Raw genomic sequence first — 18,630 nt, 5'->3', positions numbered from 1 at the left:
TTGCCCAAGGTCAGAAGGAAGTCAGTCCGCAGCCAGGGCCTTGGATCTGCCAGCTCCCAGCGCCAGGTTATCTTTGGCTTCTGCTAACACTGCGGAGGGCACGGGCACCCGGATGCCCACGAGCGCCATCAGAACCCCCACGACTGCTCCGTGGTGTCCCCGGAGAGGCCAGGGGCCGGCACGAGGCTCAGTGGCTGGGATGCCCCTTGGCACGGCGGCATTGCAGTCCGTCCCAATCCCCTGCTGACACACACCCGGGGAGGCAGCAAGCCCCCTCCACCACGTGGGAGACAGGGTTGAGTTCCAGGTTCCTGGTTCCTGCCTGGCCCAGCCCCTGCTATTGCAGGAGGTGAGGGAGTGAAACAGCGAGTGACATCAATGTCTCTCTGCCTTTCCAATAAATAATAAATAAATTAATTACATTTTATAAAAGCGGGCAGGCCAGCTTGTTGAAGAAGAGGACCCGAGCTGCACTCCCAGGGGAGGGCGCGCAGGCTGGGAGTGGGGGACCTGGTCCCATGTCCAGCTCTGGCATTATTGTGTGACCTCAACCAAGTGAGCTGCTTTATACTCTACATCCCCACCTGTAAAAGGGGCCTACTAGCAGGTTCCAACGCCGTCAGAGGCGGGAAAGCCCCCGCGAGTGGCCATGCATTAATAAACGGGCTTTGATCGGTTCAGGTTTTCCACCCGCAGGAGGCCGAGGAATGCGGACCGGCGCTTCGAAACCCGGGGCCCTCGGGTCTGAGAGCCTGGGCCAGAAAAGCAGCTTCATCCGCCTCTAAGAGCAACTTCGCCTTTTCTCCCGCGATCCGCTCAGGCACCCGTGTCACGGTCACAGCGGATCACACACCAGCCCGTTCCTGACCGTCCACCGGCGCCAGGCACCTGGAGGCGGTGTTATGATAGGCTGGCCTCTCGATCCCAGTGTTCAGTCTACAAATAAGGAAGCAGACGTGTGGCCAGATCTGATTTGTCTTCCAAACACGCTTCCTGGGGCCCGCGCTCTGCTGCAGCTGGTGAAGCCACCGCTTGCAGCGCCGGCATCGCACGCCAGTTTGGGTTCCAGCTGCTCTGCGTCTGATCCAGCCCTTGCTAATGTCCCCAAGAAGGCAGCGGAAGGTGGATCAGGTGCTCTCGGGCCCTGCCACCCACGTGGGAGGCCCTGAATAAGCTCCTGGCTCCTGGCTTCTGACTGGCCTAGCTCGACATAGCGACCATTTGGGGAGTGAACCAGGGGATGGAAGAGCTCTCTCTAGCTCTCGCTCTCACTCTGCTTTTCAATTAAGTAAATAAATATTTTGAAAAAATGAAAATGAAGATCTCTCATAATGTATTCATCTTTTAAAAAAGGTTTATTTTTACGATTTGAAAGGCCGAGTGACAGAGAGGGAGAGAGAGAGACAGAAAGAGATCTTCCATCTGCTGGTTCATTTGGCTGCCAAGTCAGGGCCTGGCCAGGCCAAAGCCAGGAGCCAGAAACGAGATCCTGGTCTCCGACGTGGGTGGCAGGGGCCCGAGCGCCTTCCCAGGCACCTTAGTGGGGAGCTGGCTCTGACACAGAGCAGCCCTGGACTCTAGGCTGCAGCTTCACCGACTGTGCCACAAAACCAGCCCCATATGGAGTCAGCATTTAAAAAAAAAAAAGATTTATTTATTCATTTGAAAGAGTTACAGAGCAGCAGAGAGAGAGAGAGAGAGGGAGGGAGAGAGAGAGAGGTGTCTTCCGTCACTGGTTCACTCCCCAAAGGGACACAACTGCTGAAGCTGGGCCAATCCAAAGCCAGGAACTTCTTCGGTGTCTCCCATTGGGTGCAGAGGCCCATTCCCAGGCACATTAGCAGGGAGCTGGATGGGAAGTGGAGCAGCTGGGACTGGAACCGGTGGCCATATGGGATGGCGGCACTGCAGGCGGCGGCTTCATCCGCAAGGGCACAGTGCTGGCTCCATGTAGTCAACTTTAATAGTGTTTGTTTCCATTGAGCTCCTGACACTGAGATGGGTCAATATGTCTTTTAGGTCTTTTCCATCTGTACCTATCTCTTCCATTTAATTTTATATAAAAGGAAAAAGTTTATTACTCTTAAAAAGTATTTATTTGAAAGGCAGAGAGAGAGAGCGTGCGCAATCTTCCACCTGAGGGCTCACTCCCCAGATGTCTGAAACACCTAGGTGGGCCAGACGAAAGCTCAATCCCAGTGTCCCATGTGGGTGGCAGGGCCCCCCTGAGCCATCACCATGGCCTCCCAGGCACATCAGCGGGCAGCTGTGTTTAAGCAGAGACGGGATCTGAGCCCAGGCACCCTGATGCTGTCCAAACCCCACGGCGCCATAACGCCTGCCCTGGGAGTTTCATTTTACCTCCCTCTCCCAAATTTTCCCTGGTCGCTCCCTCCAGCCTGGACTCTGGGTGGTGATGGACGTGCGCCCCTGCCCTCAGGCCGCTGTCCCTCGGAGGTCGGATCCAGAGCACTGGGCAGACTCAGGTTCGACTGTCCACGGCAAGCCTACTTCACCAGGGCCTCCCAAACCTTCCCAAACCATGACTTTCAGATACTTTTTGCAACAAAATACAATCTTTAAATCCCTTTGCCACGGGCTTTTGGAAACGCCCCGTGAGCGCCCCGCAAACAGAGAACTCAGAATGCCACCAGGGCCGCCACCAGACCCTAGTGGGTTTGGGCACCGGATTGAGTTTTGGCTGCTCGAAGTCCAAGTGCTGCTTCTCTCCTACACCCAAATGGAACATTTAACAAAAAAAAGGCAGAAGAACTTACCCCATTAACTACCAGAAAACTGCCCTACATCCAAAAAACTGTAAGAGCAACTACCTCACTCACAAGCTTTGTGTTGTCTGATTTTGCACACCGTTAATAAGCCCTGCAAAAGCAAGGCCCTCAAAAAATTGGGTAACGACTCAGAATTGTTCCTCTCCACGGAAATCTTTAGTAAAAGGCGAAAGATTTATACGATCTGAAGAGAAACCAGAGTATGCCTTGCACCACGCGCGCGCCGCCCTCACCCCGCTGCCATCCCCATTTCTCTCACGGCGACTGGGAGCCCCCAGCAGTCGCCGAAGCCCGGCCTTATCTCAGACACGCACACAACAGCGATCTCGTTTAGGCTAAAAGTGGGTAGGGAGAAACGGGGACTCGTGATTTTAAGGTCGGGGAAACGGCTTGGCCTGCAGTGCATTGTGGGTATGCAAATGACGGGCTCGGCCGCGCAGCTCCGGTTTCCGGAAGCCCCTGGGTTCGCGCGCTCGCGCTGTGCCCGCGGCCACCAGCAGGGGGCGGCGCGGAGGCCGCGGCACCGAGTCCGGCGGGGTGTGGCTTGGCCGCGCTCTGGGGATCCGTTCCTTTAGAACTTCTCTATTCGGCACTCCCCGAGACCTGCTGACCGCCCTTCAGTGTGGACCCCAGGAGGCGGCCCTCAGGGGACAGCTGTGTCCGGAGCTCGGCCACAGCCGGGCGCAGCGCCGCCCGGGCCCCGCCTCAGCCTCCGCTCCCGGGCTGGGCCCCTGGTTGCCCAGGAGCTTCACTGGGAGGGCAGAAGCCCTCACCTTCCCAGGCCCCGCCGCCCCCCGCCGGGGAAGACCCCCCCCCACCCAGAGGGCGTGCACGCCGCCGCCCCGCCGCCGCCCCCAGAGGGGAAGACCCCCCCACACCCACCCAGAGGGCGTGCACACCCCCGCCCCGCCGCCGCCCCCAGCCGGGGAAGACCCCCCCCACATCCACCCAGAGGGCGTGCACGCCCCCGCCCCGCCGCCGCCCCCAGCCTGGGAAGACCACCCACACCCACCCAGAGGGCGTGAACACCCCCGCCCCGCCGCCGCCCCCAGCCGGGGAAGACCCCCACACCCACCCAGAGGGCGTGCACGCCCCCACCCCGCCGCCCCCATCTGGGGAAGACCCCCCTACACACCCACCCAGAGAGCGTGCACACCCCCGCCCCGCCGCCGCCCCCAGCCGGGGAAGACCCCCCCCACATCCACCCAGAGGGCGTGCACGTCCCCGCCCCGCCGCCGCCCCCAGCCTGGGAAGACCACCCACACCCACCCAGAGGGCGTGAACACCCCCGCCCCGCCGCCGCCCCCAGCCGGGGAAGACCCCCACACCCACCCAGAGGGCGTGCACGCCCCTGCCCTGCCGCCCCCAGCCTGCGAAGACCACCCACACCCACCCAGAGGGCGTGCACGCCGCCCACACCGCCGCCGCCCCAGCTGGGGAAGACCCCCCCACCCAGAGGGCGTGCACACCCCCGCCCCGCCGCCGCCCCCAGCCGGGGAAGACCCCCCCACATCCACCCAGAGGGCGTGCACGCCCCCGCCCCGCCGCCGCCCCCAGCTGGGGAAGACCCCCCTACACACCCACCCAGAGAGCGTGCACGCCCCCGCCCCGCCGCCGCCCCCAGCCGGGGAAGACCCCCCCCACATCCACCCAGAGGGCGTGCACGCCCCCGCCCCGCCGCCGCCCCCAGCTGGGGAAGACCCCCCCACCCAGAGGGCGTGCACGCCGCCCACCCCGCCGCCCCCAGCCGGGGAAGACACCCCCCCACTCACCCAGAGGGCGTGCACGCCCCCGCCCCGCCGCCCCCAGGCCGCTCCTGCGCCCCCGCCTCCCCTCCGCTCAGTGTTAACAGGGGGGACTCGTGGTTGGGTCCCAGGGACTGTGACTTGGGGAGAGGACTTGGGGGAGGAGTCAGGCGTTTGTCTCAGAGGTGGGGACACAGCTTGGGACACTTGCAGCGCACATCGGAGTGCCTGGGTCCCAGTCCTTGCTCCTCCTCCGCGTCTGGTGCTCGCTCTGCGGGTTTACCACCGGCAGATGGTGGCTCCAGGACCTGGTCCCTGCCGCCCGCGTGGGCGACCTGGGTTGAGTTCCTAGATGCTGGCTTGAGTCTGGCCCAGCCCTGGCTGTTTTAGACCTCTGGGGAAGACTCTCTCTCTCTCTCTCTCTCTCTCTCTCTCTCTCATAGTTATTTTTTTTTTTTTTTAAAGTTAAAGTTACAGAGAGGCAGAGAGAGAGAGAGGTCTTCCACCCACTGGTTCACGCCCCAGATGGCTGCAATGGCCAGAGCTGCGCTGCTCCGAAGCCAGGAGCCAGGAGCTTCTTCCAGGTCTCCCACGTGGGTGCAGGGGCCCAAGCTCTTGGGCCAACCTCCACTGCTTTCCCAGGCCATAGCAGAGAGCTGGACTGGAAGAGGAGCAGCTGGGACTAGCAGCCAGGCCCATATAGGATGCCGGCACTGCAGGCCGTGGCTTTATCCCCGGTGCCACAGCGCTGGCTCCAAAATCTGATTCTTAAAAAAAAAATAAAAAGATAAAAGGGCTTGAGAGAGCGGAATCACACCCAACCCCCCCCACCCCGCGCGCCAGGTGAGGACAGAGACCCTCGACCCACACCAGATGTGCTGGAGCCCCACCCCCGCCCCGGAGCTGCAGGAGTGGACGAAGAACCCTCCCCAGCTGCTCAGCCAACGGCTATGGCAAGCCAGAGAGGACAGAGGGAGGAGGGGCGCGAGGAGAGGAGTGGGGGAATTGCCTAATCCTTTAGGGAGTGGGGAAACCAGTCACGGTCGTTCTGTCTTAGGAAAAAAAAACACTAACAGGCCGGCGCCGTGGCTCAACAGGCTAATCCTCCGCCTTGCGGCGCCGGCACACTGGGTTCTAGTCCCGGTCGGGGCACCGATCCTGTCCCGGTTGCCCCTCCTCCAGGCCAGCTCTCTGCTGTGGCCAGGGAGTGCAGTGGAGGATGGCCCAAGTGTTTGGGCTCTGCACCCCATGGGAGACCAGGAGAAGCACCTGGCTCCTGCCATCGGAACAGCGCGGTGCGCCGGCCACAGCGCGCTACCGCGGCGGCCATTAGAGGGTGAACCAACGGCAAAGGAAGACCTTTCTCTCTGTCTCTCTCTCTCTCTCTCACTGTCCACTCTGCCTGTCAAAAAAAAAAAACAAAAAACAAAAAACAAAAAACAAAACACTAACAAATATCTTCGTTCAAAAGAAACAGAGCTGGCGCTGTGCCATAATAGGCTAAGCCTCTGCCTGCAGTGCCGGCATCCCGGATGGGCGCTGGTTCGTCTCAGCTGCTCCACTTCTGATCCAGCTCTCTGCTATGGCCTGGGAAAGCAGGACAACATGGCCCAAGTGCTTGGGCCCCTGCACCCACGTGGGAGACCCGGAAGAAGCTCCTGGCTCCTGGCTTCAGATTGGCACAGCTCCCACCATTGCAGCCAATTGGGGAGTGAACCAGCGATGGAAGACCCCCTCCCCTCTGTGTAACTTTGACTTTCAAATAAACAGTCTTTTTTAAAAAAAGAGCTACTGATTTATTTGAAAGTCAGAGTTACAGAGAGAGGGCGAGACAGAGAGCTCTTCCATCCACTGAGTTCATCCCCAGATGGCTGCAACAGCTGGGGCAGGGCCAGGTCAAAGCCAGGAGTCAGGAGCTTCATCCAGGTCTCCTACACTTGGGCCATCTGCTGCTCTCCCCAGGCCATTAGCAGGGAGCTGGATCAGAGGCGGAGCACCTGGACTCAAACGGGCACCCAAATGGGACACTGGCACTGCAAGTGGCGGCTTTACCCGGCCCGCCACCACTCAGGCCCTTGGAGTGAAGTTCTGACCCCTGCTGCTACGTGGGCAAGCCTCAAGGACGTTCTAAGTGAGCGATGCCAGCCAGAGAGGCCTTCTATTGTTCGAGTCACTTATGTGAATTATCTAGAACAGGCAAAGGACCGAGAAAGCTGGAGGTACCGGGGGCTGGGAGCAAGCGAGCAGGGGTTATTGGGTACAGAGTTTCTGTTGGGGTGGTGAGAAATGTTGGAAGCAGTGGTGGTGACTGTGTAACATGAATATATTTATTGTCCCTGATTTGTACGTTGAAAAGGCTAGGGGGCAGGCATTGTGGCACAGCAGGTTAAACCGAAGCTCATCACATCCCAGGTGCAGTAGCAGGGAGAAGATCGAAGTGGAGCAGCTGGACTCGGACCGGGTGGAGCAGCTGGACTCGGACCGGCACCCTTATGGGATGCTGGCACTGCAGGAGGTGGCTTTACCTGCTACACCACAGCGCTGGCCTCTTATTTTCTTTTATAACAAAGACGAATTCACTATACACACCCTGCCCTTTCTTCATGCATTTATCCTGGACATCACATCAGTTCATAGAGACAGTCTTCACTCTTTTTCTGGCTTCGACGCTGTTGTGTGGCCATAACGAGGTCTACTCAGCCAGTCATTGCTCATGGGAATTCAGGTTGTTGATAACATTTTTGCTGTTATGAATAATACTGCAACAAACAACCTGTTTTCATTTTTTAAAAATTTTCTATGTGTGGGGCTGACGTTATCAGAGTTCTGATTAGAGTCTTTGCCGATCTGCTCTTCCCAGCTCCCTGCTCATGCGCCCGGGAAGGCGGCAGATCATGGCCCCGTGGGGCCTGGGCCCCTGCACCCACTTGGGAGACCCGGATGAAGCTCTTGGCTCCTGGCTTCAGCCTGGTACAGCCCTGGCTGTTGCAATCATTTGGGGAGTGAACCAGAAGATGGAAGATTCTCTCTCTCTCTCTCTCTCTTCCCTCCACCCCATTACATATTTTTTCAAGTGAATAAATTTTTTAAAAATATTTATTTGGAAGAATTACAGAGAGGCAGAGAGAGAAAGGTCTTCCATCCTCTGGTTCACTCCCCAGATGGCCGCAATGGCCGGAGCTGCGCCGATCCGAAGCCAGGAGCTTCTTCTGGGCCCTCCACACGGGTGCGGGGGCCCAGGCACTTGGGCCATCTTCTACTGCTATCCCAGAGCAGAAAGCTGGATCTGGATGGGAAGAGGAGCAGCCGGGACTAGAACCCGCGACCACATGGGATGGCGGCACTTGCAGACGCAGCCTTTACCTGCTACGCTCGGCTTTGGGAGACCGAGCGGCTGCGTCCCCGGTAGGAATAGGGCACGGGGTGAGATCACACCGGGTGCAGAGAGAGACCACCCAGCTCAGAACTCAGTGCTGTGCGATACAGCGGTGAGTGCGTGATGCCAGGACCGACGGCACAGCAAGAACAGCCCCTACTGACCCCAGCAAAAACCTATAAAGACTGGACGTATGAAATAACAATTAGGTAAGTTATTACGACTATCTTTAGAACACCTTTATTAGCCTTGCAAAACGCAAGGCCTCAAAAAATTGGGTAACGACTCAGAATTGTTCCTCTCCACGGAAATCTTTAGTAAAAGGCGAAAGATTTATACGATCTGAAGAGAAACCAGAGTATGCCTTGCACCACGCGCGCGCCGCCCTCACCCCGCTGCCATCCCCATTTCTCTCACGGCGACTGGGAGCCCCCAGCAGTCGCCGAAGCCCGGCCTTATCTCAGACACGCACACAACAGCGATCTCGTTTAGGCTAAAAGTGGGTAGGGAGAAACGGGGACTCGTGATTTTAAGGTCGGGGAAACGGCTTGGCCTGCAGTGCATTGTGGGTATGCAAATGACGGGCTCGGCCGCGCAGCTCCGGTTTCCGGAAGCCCCTGGGTTCGCGCGCTCGCGCTGTGCCCGCGGCCACCAGCAGGGGGCGGCGCGGAGATCTCCGGGGTGGCGCCCGGCGCTCCAGGAAACCCTTTCGAACGGAAAAAAAAAAAAGCTTGAAAAATTCTTTCTCTGAATGACATATACAAAATGAATGTGTTAAGTTATCATACGTACATATGTCAAGTTTTTTTTAGAGTTTATCTTGCTATTTTCCCGTCTTCAGAATGGTGTATCCTTTGGCATTAAGAGGTGGGGCCTCGGACCAAGGCCGCCCAGGCAGCACGCTGGGCGGGGTGGGGGCTGGAACCGGCTTTCCCGATGAGGTTCCCCCCGGAACCCTGGGTGCAGCTGCCCAGCCCGGGAGCTCGGTGCTGTTTCCTGAACTCCGCTGGGGCCCCTGGTCCCCGTCCCTGGAGTCAGCCTGCCCCTGGTCATCCGGGGGCACAGCCTCGGCTGGGCCCGGGGCTCTGTCCTGCAGCCGCGTCCTGGGGCCTCCCGCGTGCTGCTGGCCTCCCATGCCCTGCAGGCCTCGCTCCTCCTGGCCTCGGTCAGGCAGGGATGGGCAGGGTGTGTGTCCACCACCTGGTGTGGGGCTGGACACGGCTCAGTGGGGGAGTCCTTCCAGCAGCAGGTGGAGTGGCGTCTCCGTGTGCCCTGGGAGTCGGGCTCTGAGCTCAGCTCACTGCTTTGGCTTCTAAAAGACCCCAAGGAATCTCTCACTGCTCTCAACGCCACACCTGGCTTGGCAGGAGGTAGCCCTGGGCCTCCTGCAGGCCCAGCAGCTGCCTCACCCGGGAGCACACAGGTGCCACAGTCTACGCGGGATGCCATGTCTGGGAGGATTCTGGGGAACTTCAGGCTCGGGGGGCCCTGTCTTCCTCCTGTCTCCTCCCAGCACCGCTGGGAGATCGGGGGCTAGGGTGCGAGGAGCAGCAAGGCCGAGCTGATGGTCCTCACCACCAGCCTGCTGTGGGGGCGGCCTCCTGCACCCCCCAACCCCGCCTCCTCCTCCCGTCAATCCCGCCTCCCCCACCAGCACGTGGAGGCCGAGAGCTGTGGGCAGGGGAGGCCGCAGATGCATGGGGTGGTGGGAGCGGTGGGGAGCAAGCCCAGGGCCAGGGCCACTGAGCAGAGGCCAAGGTGGCCTTGACCCTGGTCCTCATTTCCCAGGGAGCCCAGCTGAGGAAGGGGGTGCTGTCAATGGGTGTCTCCCCACTGGGTTCAAACGCAAGTCCTAAGCCTGGAGAACAGGACCAGGGCTGGGTAACAAGTGCGGAGCCTCTAGCCACGCGTGCAGGTTGCGCTCGGGAACTTCAGCCTCTCCCATCGTTGGCTCTCCACCCGGCCTGGATGCCGGAATCATCCTGGAACCTTCTAGAGAACATGGGTAGTCTCTAATTTCTCTACAGTGCTAGCATCAGAACAATGGCTCTGTCGGGGGCGGTACTGGCTGGCCGGGGGCCCAAGAGCCCCGTGGCTGTGGGGATGTCCCAGATGCGAGTCCTAACCGGTTTCCTGGGGGCACTCAGAGGTGCGCTGCCCCTACCTCCACAAAGCTCACCGGACAGTTCTCCCGGAAAGAACCGATGTCTCTGACCCAGCTCTGAGGTTGTCTTGATGCTCAAAGGAATTGAATGACGGCCTCTGCTCTGTGGAGTCGTGTTCCCGCCCCAGTGGACAGAGTGGACTGCTTTCCATTCACTAAAAAGCACAAAGACTGGGGCCGGGGTCGGGGCCGGCACTGTGGCATAGCGGGTAAAGCCACCACCTGCAGTGTCGGCATCCCATAGAGGTGCTGGTTCGAGTCCCGGCTGCTCCACTTCCGATCCAGCTCTCTGCTGTGGCCTAGGAAAGCAGTGGAAGATGGCCCAAGTGCTTGGCCCCCCGCACCCATGTGGGAGACCTGGAAGAAGCTCTTCAATCCTGGCTCAATGTGCTCAGCTCCGCCCGTTGCGGCCAACTGGGGAGTGAACCAGTGGATGGAAGACCTCTCTCTGTCTCTCTCTGTCTCTCCTCTCTCTGTGTAACTCTGACTTTCAAATAAATAAATCAATCTAAAACAACAAAAAAACAGCCTCAGCTTGTGACCCCAGCATCCCGTATCTGAGTGCTGCATCTGCTTCTGATCCAGCTTCCTGGGAATGGCGCTGGGAAGGCAGTGGATGACGGCCCGAGCACTTGGCCCCTGCCACCCACGAGAAGACCTGATGGGCCCCGCCCCAGCCACTGGGGAAGTGAACCAGTGGATGGAAGATCTCTCTCTCTCTCTCTGTATGTGTGTGAGTGTCCCTCTCTGTCACTCTTTCAAATCAATAAATCAATCACTTTTTTTTTTTGACAGGCAGAGTTAGACAGTGAGAGAGAGAGAGAGAGACAGAGAGAAAGGTCTTCCTTCCGTTGGTTCACCCCCCAAATGACCACTATGGCTGGCACTGTGCCAATCCGAAGCCAGGAGCCAGGTGCCTCCTCCTGGTCCCCCATGCGGGTGCAGGGCCCAAGCACTTGGACCATCCTCCACCGCAATCCAGGGCCACAGCAGAGAGCTGGCCTGGAAGAGGAGCAACCCGGACAGAATCCGGCGCCCCAACTGGGACTAGAACCTGGAGTGCCGGTGCCACAGGTGGAGGATTAGCCTAGTGAGCCACGGTGCCGGCCTCAATCAATCTTTTCTAAAAAGGGCAGTCAGGGAGGGAGGGGCTGCCCCAGCCTTCCTCTGGCCGTGAGTACTGACAATAGGTATTTGTCGAGTGCTGGCTGAACGCCGGGTCCTTCATCAGTTATCCTGTAAACATGATCTTAGGTCTTCGGCGCAGTGCTATGGGAGGATCGCCTGGTCTTCCCACACAGGAGCGCACTGAGGCTTGAAGAGGTGCGATACAGAGCCAGGAACCGAACTCGCACAGCGTGGGCACTTGTGGGCTCCTAGCCTGGGCACTGACCCACTGGACAGAGGTGCCCGGCCACACAGCCTCGGTAGAAGGCTTGGCACAGGTGAGTGGGCTTAGCTGGAACGCACCTGAGCTCAGGCAAAATTTAAAACTGAAGGAAACCAAAAGGCTGCATCTCTCCTTCTGCAGCCCATGAGTCCCGGGCTCACGAGGACCAGATCCCGCTGGGTGGGCTTCCCCGACACGGCCCAGTCCAGCCGAGAACCAGGATGAGGGTCTTGGCCGGTGCCATCCTAGGGCTATCACTTCCAGAATGGCCGTCAGCAGCTCCTGGAAGCTCCCGTTCGCTCAGTGGGGTGGGCGGGCCAAGCCACTTCCAGCCCTGTGCCCCTCCCTGCTCCCAGGGGACTGTGTCCTCTGACGGGGTGGGCTCAGTAGCATCGCAGCCCACAGCGCCCTGCTGCAGGTGCTGGGGACGCAGGGCCAGCTGCTTGGGGGCTGTGACTGGCGCGTACCGACCAGGAGTCCAGGAGTCGAATGGGGTGGAGCCTGGGGCATGGACGGGGCTTGGGCCTGAGGTTAGGAGATCCAGGTTAGGTGACTGGGTGGGGCCTGGGCGGGATCAGAAGGCGGAGCTTGAGAGGAGACTGGAGCCTGAGGGCGGAGCCAGAGCCAGGGCCTGGGCGGGGCCGCGGTGGGACGGGGTCTGAGTGGGTGTGGCCTGAGGTGGGGTTTGCCATCGGGGTGGGGCAGGACCAGACCCACAGGGGCGGAGCCAGGAGGGGGCTGGAACGGCGCAGGGGACCCGAGAGCAGGGTGGTGAGGGGCGGTGGGTGACCCGGGGCGATGGGCGTGGCCTGCGGGCGTGGCCAAGGAGTGTCTGGAGGCAGGGACTGTGGCTTGAGTGGAGACAGGGGCCGTCCTGGGCCCTCTCCGTCCCGGGCTGTGCGCCGCAGGTGGAAACCCCGCGCGACACACGCGAGGTGCACCGGCTGCTTGCACGACACAGGGAGGGCGGTGCCGACAGGATCGCCAAGGTGGCTTTGGGCCTGGCCTGGTGGCCGCCGTGCGGCAGGTTCCACGGGCCACGTGCGAGGCCAGAGTGTAGGGCGGAGGCTGCAGGTGCAGGACCTGGGCAGCAGGCCTTCCCCGCAGTGCCAGGGACGCTGATAGCCGCGCCCGCTGCGGGGCTCCGAGGCCTGGAGTCCTGGCTCTGCCCTCAGCCAGGCTGCACCCTGGCTCCCACCTGTGCGGCCTCTCCTTAAGCTGCTCGGGCAGTGGTGCGGTGAGCGCGCTGGGTCACGTGGCTGCGGCCCTCACAGGGGAGAAAGCCTTGTGGGCGTGCCGCTGTGCTAGGTCCTTCTTGGGACTCCTGCATACCACTCGGGAGTGTTGGTCAGAGTCCCTGCTACTTGGCTTCTGAGCCAGCTTCCTGTGAATGTGAATCGGGCCAGGAGAAGGAGGGCAGCTGGGCCAAGCTGAAGCCAGGAGCCAGGAGCTTCATCTGGGTCTCCCATGTGGGTGGCAAGGGCTCCAGCACTTAGGTCATCTTTTGCTGCTTTCCCAGGCACATTATCAGGGAGCCGAATTGGAAGTGGAGAAGCCGGGACTCGAACTGGTGCATGTATGAGATGCCGGCATCACAGACGTTGGCTTTACCTGCTACGCTGCAGTGCTGGCCCTGTAATTTAAAAACCAGACACGTCTATAGTCTGGCCGCACCCCGCAGGTGTAACTGACTAACCAGAACAGTGGTACCCACCAGCGGTTATGTTCCGTGCCACCAGCAAACACAGATAATTCAGTTGCCTCCACAACCCTAAGAGGTAAAAGAAGAGCAACTTTGCCAAAGAAGATGTATTTACTTGAGAGGCAGAAAGATACAGAGAGACCTCCCATCTGCTGCCTTACTCCCCAAATACTCATGGAGGCTGGGCCGGGCCAGAGCACAGAGCCTGCTACTCAGTCTGGATCTCCCACGTGGGCAGCAGGCACGCAACCACCTGCCCTGCCCCCTGCTGGCTCCCAGGGTGCACAGCGGAGCCAGGACTCCGGTCCCGGGGCTCTGTCACGGGATGTGGGCGTCCTGAGTCGTGTCTTGGCTGCTGATGAAGTGCTACTATAGCTCAAAAGAGCTCATGTCGCGGGGGAGCCTTCGGCCTGGCAGTTTAGGCAGCAGTGGGAGGCCTGCATCTCATATCAGAGTGTGGTTCTGGCCCCAGCTCCACTCCCAACTCCAGCTTCGTGCTAATGCTCACCCTGGGAGGCAGAAGGTGACGGCTCAAGTGGCTGGGTCCCTGCCACTCATGTGGGGGCCTGGACAGAGCTCCCAGCTCCACTGTGCACATTTGGGGCAGAAGCCAGCAGATGGGAGCTGTGTGCTGTTCTCTCTTCCTCTCAAACATATTAATTAAGTTAAAGAATTAATATCAGACCTTATAAAATACAAAGATAACAAACCTGAAGCTAATGAGGCTGGCAGACTTGGTGTCTAGCTCACAGGAAGTTTAGAGGACATGGGAACAAATTAAATCTCAAGGGGGGCCGGCGCTGTGGCGTAGTGGGTAAAGCCGCCGCCTACAGTGCTGGCATCCCATATGGGCACCGGTTCAAGTCTTGGCTGCTCTACTTCTGATCCAGTTCTCTGCTGTGGCCTGGGAAAGCAGTGAAAGATGGCTCCTGGCTTTGGATTGGCACAGCTCTGGTCGTTGCTGCCAATTGGGGAGTGAACCCAGTGGATGGAAGACCTCTCTCTCTCTCTCTCTCTCTTTCTCTCTCTCTCCCTCTCCTCTCTCTGTGTAACTCTGACTTTCAAAAAAAAATAAACCTTTAAAAAATTTTTGAAGGAAGAAATTCCCCTCACGAGGAAAAAAATCAGGCAAATTCACAATGAGGAATATTCCGTGGGACAAATGACCCAGTCCTTCAAAAGTCAATGTCAATGTCACACACGTGCACGCACACACATGCACACTCTCACATACATGACACATGTGCACGACACACATGCACACATACACATGTACACACACTCACACACATGTACACACGCAGTGTTGGGGACAAAGAGCTCTTCAGATTAAAAGATTAAAAAGATGGAATTACCAAACACAATATAAAGATGCTTTTTGTTTTTTTCTTTTTTTTTTCTTTTTAATTTTTTGACAGGCAGAGTGGACAGTGAGAGAGACAGAGAGAAAGGTCTTCCTTTTGCCGTTGGTTCACCCTCCAATGGCCGCCGCGGTAGGCGCGCTGCGGCCGGCGCACTGCGCTGATCTGATGGCAGGAACCAGGTGCTTCTCCTGGTCTCCCATGGGGTGCAGGGCCCAAGCACTTGGGCCATCCTCCACTGCACTCCCGGGCCACAGCAGAGAGCTGGCCTGGAAGAGGGGCAACCGGGACAGGATCGGTGCCCCGACCGGGACTAGAACCCGGTGTGCCGGCGCCGCAAGGCGGAGGATTAGCCTAGTGAGCCACGGCGCCGGCCGCTTTTTGGATCTTGATTTCAAGTGAGCAGTCCTACAATGTCATTTTGGGGACAGCTGGGGAAATCTGGGTAGAGATTGACAGTTGCTTCCTTGTCAGAAATAGCAGAGGCTGGAAGACAATGGAATGACCCCTTTCAAAGGCCAAAAGAAAAACAACGGCTAACACCAACTTCTACACCCAGCTAACATCTCCTTCAGTGAGGAGGATAACAGAAAGACTCCTGGGGCTGGCGCTGTGGTGCAGCAGGTTAACGCCCTGGCCTGCAGTGCCGGCATCCCATATGGATGCCAGTTCGAGTCCCGGCTGCTCGACTTCCGATCCAGCTCTCTGCTGTGGCCTGGGAAAGCAGTGGAAGATGGCTCAAGTCCTTGGGCCCCTGCACCTGTGTGGGAGACCCAGAAGAAGCTCCTGGCTCCTGGCTTCAGATCGGTACAGTCAATTGGGGAGTGAACCATTGGATGGAAGACCTCTCTCTCTCTCTCTGCCTCTCCTCTCTCTGCCTCTCCTCTCTCTGTGTAACTCTGACTTTCAAATAAATAAGCAAATCTTTAAAAAAATACCACTTCAGACAAGAAAGAACCGAGAAAAGTGATCCCAACACAGTCTGCACAATGAAATGCTCCAGACTGGAGGGAAAGCGACAAGGGGGGACTCGTTCCTCACGGCATGGGGAGGCCCAGAAATGAGGAGCACCTGGACACACATGAAAGACAGCTGTTTTAAAAAAACCGACTTTCTACGCGGGGAGTTTAATCTAACTGAATATGTAACAAGGAGAGCAGGCGGGAGGAGGTTGAAGGGAAGGATAGTGTCTTAAAGTGCTTGCCCTTTAAGTGGAGTGGCAAAAGGTTAGTTCCGGGCACACACTGGGTGGTGAAGAACGCATACCACCATCCCAGGAGCCATGTGAAGAGGCCGGGGCTGCGGCGTGGCACCGCGGGCTAGGCAGCGGCTTGCGGCACCAGCCTCCCCTTGGAGCGCCGATTCGAGTCCTGGCTGCTCCACTTCCTTTATAGTCTTTTTTTTTTTTTTTTTTTTGACAGGCAGCATTAGACAGTGAGAGAGAGAAAGAGAAAGGTCTTCTCTCCATTGGTTTGCCCCCCAAATGGCCGGCGATCCGAAGCCAGGAGCCAGGCGCCGCCCCCCCACCCCCGGTCTCCCATGTGGGTGCAGGGTCCAAGCACTTGGGCCATCCTCCACTGCCCTCCCGGGCCACAGCAGAGAGCTGGCCTGGAAGAGGAGCAATCGGGACAGAGTCCAGCGCCCCAACCGGGACTAGAACCCGGGGTGCCAGCGCCAGAGGTGGATTAGCCTAGTGAGCCGCAGCGCTGGCCTCCACTTCCAATCCAGCTTCCTGGTAATGCGCCTGGGAAGGGAGCCAGAGAATAGCCCTAGTGCTTGGGCCCCGGCCACCCACGGGGACCTGCATGAAGCTCCTGGCTTCTGCCTGGCCAGCCATGGCTGTCGTGGCCACTTGGGGGAGTGAACCAGCGGATGACAGATCTCTTTTTCTGTCTCTTCTCTGTCACTGTGTCTTCCAAATGAAGAAATCATGTTGATAAATACACACCATACACACACACACACACGCACAAAGGTTTGGTAACCACTCATCCACACTTGCCAGGTCGTGTCCCTGCTTTGAGCCTCTTAGCCGCCACTCTCTGAGGTTCTAGCAGCAGGTGGAATCCCCACACCTGATCACAGTGTCAAGTGTAGGAGCTGATCTGGTCCCCTCCCACTCCCACTCCCAGAAGGGGCCTCTTGGAGGAAGGTGCTGCTACCCTCTCTCCAGCAGGTGGCGCCAAACGCTCAGCTGGGTGACCCTGCCTGCTCCATTCAGATTTAGGAAGCAGCCTGGGGCCAGACAAGGCCGTGTACCCCCACTTCCCTTCCGAGGCCAGGGAGTCAGGGGCACTCTTGGTCTTTCGTGGGTGTTTCTGGGCCGTGCTGGAGGGCCTGTCCCTTATCTGGCCTGGGATCCTCTGTAAAGTGGTTGGAGTCCACCGGCCTCATTGTCTCCCCTGGTGCATAGACCTTGGGTTCCACAGGTCTCGGTTCAAATCCCAGCTCTGGCTGTTGGGGGCTGTGCGACCTCTGGGCAAGTCTCCGGGCCTCAGTTCACCTGTCAGTGGAATGGGGTGGTGTCTGCTGCTCAGGTTAGCATCGCGGTTAAATGCGTCTGATGAGAAAGCACTATCAAGATGACGGGCAGGCTGCCTGCCGCAGGTGTCCCGTCAGCATTGGGGCCCAGCATGGGCTGCACTCACTCTGCTCTGTCCTCGAACAAGGACAGAATGGGCTCCTGGTAGGACAAAGCTGAGGGGTGCGGTGAGGAAAGTTCCAGAAACTGCGTCTAAACCTGCTGACAACCCAGTAATAGCTGCCCCTCCCTCTGGGGACTTGGGCACATCTCCCCGACTTCACGGTGCTCCCAGGGCTGTCACGGCCGGCCTGGAGGCAAAATTGCACTTTGCTTCCAAGATAATGGTTTGAAAAAAAAGCCTTGGTGGGGTCCGCGCTGTGGCGTAGCAGGTAAAGCTGCTGCCTGCAATGCCAGATTCCCATATGGGCACTGGTTCAAGTCCCGGCTGCTCCACTTCAATCCAGCTCTCTGCTGTGGCCTGGGAAAGCAGCGGAGAATGGCCCAAGTGCTTGGGCCCCTGCATCCGCGTGGGAGACTGATAAGAAGCTCCTGGCTCCTGGCTTCAGATCAGCCTAACTCTGGCTGTCGCAGCCATCTGGGGAGTGAACCAGTGAATGGAAGACCTCTCTCTCTCTCTCTCTCTCTCTGTAAGTTTACCTCACAGATAAATAAATAAATATTTTTTTAAAAAAACTGAGAGACAAAAGTCTTTTTTCTTTTCTTAGGATTTATTTAAAAGTCAGAGTTACGCAGAGAGAGGAAGAGAGAAGTCTTCCATCCGTTGGTTCACTCCCCAAATGGCTGCATGGCCAGGGCTGTGCCAGGCCAAAGCCAGGAGCCAGGAGCTTCCTTCTGGTCTTCCATGTGGTTGAAGGGTCCCAAGCACCTGGGCCATCTTCTGTTGCTTTCCAAGGTGTATTAGCAGGGAGCTGAATCAGAAATGGATCAGCCAGATCTCGAACTGGTGCCTATATAGGATGCCAGTGTTGCAGGCAGTGGCTATACCTGCTATGCCACAGTGCCAGCCCCAGGCAAACGTCTTAATATTAATACGGTGACTTTTTTTGGAAACTTTTATTTAATGAATATAAATTTCCGAAGTACAGCTTATGGATTACAATGGCTTCCCCCCCATAACTTCCTTCCCACCCGCAACCCTCCCCTCTCCCACTCCCTCTCCCCTTCCATTCACATCAAGATTTCTTTTCTTTTTTTTTTTTTTTTCTTACAGGCAGAGTGGACAGTGAGAGAGGGAGAGAGACAGAGAGACAGAGAGAAAGGTCTTCCTTTTGCCGCTGGTTCACCCTCCAATGGCCGCCGAGGCCAGTGCGCTACAGCCAGCGCACTGCAGCCAGCGCACTGCACTGATCCTAAGGCAGGAGCCAGGCGCTTATCCTGGTCTCCCATGGAGTGCAGGGCCCAAGGACTTGGGCCATCCTCCACTGCACTCCCGGGCCATAGCAGAGAGCTGGCCTGGAAGAGGGGCAACCGGGACAGAATCCGGCACCCCGACCGGGACTAGAACCCGGTGTGCCGGCACCGCAAGGCGGAGGATTAGACCATTGAGCCGCGGCGCTGG

At 58.3% G+C, this 18,630-nt stretch overlaps 2 non-coding genes across 2 annotated transcripts; both read right to left on the bottom strand.

The window, feature by feature from the left end:
• Positions 1 to 2,876: 2,876 nt before the first annotated feature.
• On the bottom strand, positions 2,877 to 2,993 carry LOC133761244 (U5 spliceosomal RNA). Its single transcript, XR_009866042.1, has one exon. It is a non-coding gene; the product is annotated as a U5 spliceosomal RNA (small nuclear RNA).
• A 5,162-nt stretch (positions 2,994 to 8,155) lies between these two features.
• LOC133761243 (U5 spliceosomal RNA) lies at positions 8,156 to 8,272 on the bottom strand. The gene has a single exon (XR_009866041.1). It is a non-coding gene; the product is annotated as a U5 spliceosomal RNA (small nuclear RNA).
• Positions 8,273 to 18,630: the final 10,358 nt, after the last annotated feature.

The sequence above is a fragment of the Lepus europaeus genome, chromosome 5 (genome assembly GCF_033115175.1).
Source record: "Lepus europaeus isolate LE1 chromosome 5, mLepTim1.pri, whole genome shotgun sequence".
NCBI lineage: Eukaryota > Metazoa > Chordata > Mammalia > Lagomorpha > Leporidae > Lepus > Lepus europaeus.
Note: the sequence above shows the minus strand (reverse complement) of the source record. Positions and strands in the feature narration are given on the sequence as shown.